Here is a 2,500-nt window from a genome sequence, read left to right as displayed (position 1 = left end):
TATCTGTTTGTGTGACACATAGTTCTCTGTCTGAATCTCTCTAGCACAAGTGTGCTTATGTGGTTGGTCAATTCTCCATGTCAAAGGAAATGTTGTTGACCTTATTATTATTATTATTATTATTATTATTATTATTATTATTATTATTATTACTATTAGGGTGAGACATTTCCCTCACGAGAACTGGATTCAGGATAAACCAACTCCCAAAAAGTGATCTATTATCCCAAGGATTTGATTTAGGTTCCCAATTTACTGATCGTCATGTACCAAGAGTTCAAGAGAAAATCATGTTCTCCAATTTCAGTTGTTATGGTTTATATCAGTGATATGACTTCAGCATACAACCAACCCTTTGGGCCATGACTGTGTGGTGGCTAAAGGGTGTCTGACTCCCACCCTAAAGGAGCTGGGTTTGATCCCCATGTACATTGTCACTTTCAATAAAATCCCCTACTCAACAATACACTATATTTATTTTGTTGCTGTTTTTTTTGCTGACCTTGCCAGTGAGTATAATCACTGTGAATTTCAATGAGAGCGAGCATCTTTAGTTTCCTAAGAAACCAAAATATGCACCAGGCAGCATTGTTCTCTGAGTGCAGACTGTATTGGGTTCAAATCCCACCAACCCTCTCCCCCTCACCCCTATATTACCCTGGATTTACCCTCCTACACCCTACTGTAGTGCCTCCGAGCAAGCCACTAGACACTAGACCACAGGGACCTCCTTTATGCAGCCTTGTACTCGTATATGTCCAAATAGTGAAACAAGAGGCACAGACGTCTCCTACACACATCGGGGCTTCATAATCACTAACATCCACGTTCCCTGGAAACCTAGAAATCCCCCCTTTCAACAAAGGATAATATCAACAAAATAAATTCTCACAAGGTCATATTTTCCTTAATTTCCCCCCGTATCAAAAGCAAGATTTGTATGTTTATTTGAATAAAAAGACAAAAGAAATAGAAGCTATATTCAGTCAGACAGGCGGAGAGCTTTGACTATGACTTCAATCTATAAATACAGCGATGCAACACTAAGTCAATGGTCTCTCTCCATCTCTGTACCGTGTAACCTTCTCTTCCATCTTCAATCGCTCCCCCTCTCTATTACTTTGCTCGTGAACTGAATCTGAGTTCAATTTGAGGCCACCCGTCCTGCCAGATTGGATCTGCCGGATCACACAAGACACAAACAAATAAATAACCAGTTCTCAACCAGACATTATCTCACTAGCTCTTCTGTCTACTCGAGCACCTCCTTTTACCTTCTCTCTCTCTCTCTCTCTCTCTCTCTCTCTCTCTCTCTCTCTCTCTCTCTCTCTCTCTCTCTCTCTCTCTCTCTCGTACTTTACATCTCTCTATAGGCAAGGCAAGGCAAGGCAAGGCAGGTTTATTTGTATAGCACATTTCATACAACAAGGCAACCCAATGTGCTTCACAAGTCAAAAAAAAAAAGGATGGTCCTTGCATACAAATAGAAGTTACAAAAGCAATAATAGTAGCAAGTAGATAAGAATAATAAGAGTTACAATTAAAATGTAGTAATGTAAGTAAAAACAAACAATCATAGAGAACATGTTAATTAAAGGCATCTCTGAACAATTTCGTTTTTAGTTTGGTTTTAAAAGTGGCAACAGTGGGGGCTGTTTTAATATCCAGAGGTAGTTGGTTCCACAAACGGACCGCATAGTTACTAAAGGCAGCCTCACCCTGCTTAGTACGGGCAGAGGGTTGAACCAGCATAAGCTCTCCAGATCTAAGAGATCTGGTAGGGCAGTATATTCTGAGCATATTTTTAAGATAAAGGGGTCCCTGGTTTTGAAGACATTTAAAAACAAGTAATAAAACTTTAAAATCAATTCTAAATGATACTGGTAACCAGTGTAGGAACCTTAGTACGGGTGTTATATGATCTCTTTTCTTTGTTTGTGTAAGTAACCTGGCTGCAGCGTTTTGAATAATTTGAAGGTGTTTAATTGTTTTTTGAGGTAGGCCGGTGAAAAGACCATTGCAGTAGTCGACCCTACTAGTAATAAAGGCATGAATACGTTTTTCTTGGTCGACATATGAAAAACATTTTTTCAGTTTAGAAATATTTTTTAAGTGATAAAAAGCAGATTTAGTGACTGACTTGATGTGGCTGCTAAAAGTTAGGTCACTGTCAATAATCACTCCTAGGTTTCTAACAGAATCAACTGCCTTAAAACTCTTTGTATTAAGTTGAACAGCAAGCTTATTTCTTTGGTTCTCCTTACCAAAAGTTATCACCTCTGTTTTCTCAGTGTTTAGCTGTAAGAAATTTTGGGACATCCAGGTGTTGATATCAGTGAAACACTGATAGAGAGAGTCCATGGGGGAGAGATCATCAGGAGATCTATATCTCTTTTTCTCTTTAACTTAAATGTCTCTCTCTATCTATCATCTCAATGCCTTTCACTAGCATCTTGCTCCATCCCTCTCTTTTTGTCTCTATCATTGCAATATAGTTATC

The sequence above is a fragment of the Gadus chalcogrammus genome, chromosome 21, assembly GCF_026213295.1.
Source record: "Gadus chalcogrammus isolate NIFS_2021 chromosome 21, NIFS_Gcha_1.0, whole genome shotgun sequence".
Taxonomy (NCBI): domain Eukaryota; kingdom Metazoa; phylum Chordata; class Actinopteri; order Gadiformes; family Gadidae; genus Gadus; species Gadus chalcogrammus.
The sequence above is the reverse complement of the archived record's forward strand: the minus strand, read 5'-3'. Positions refer to the sequence as shown.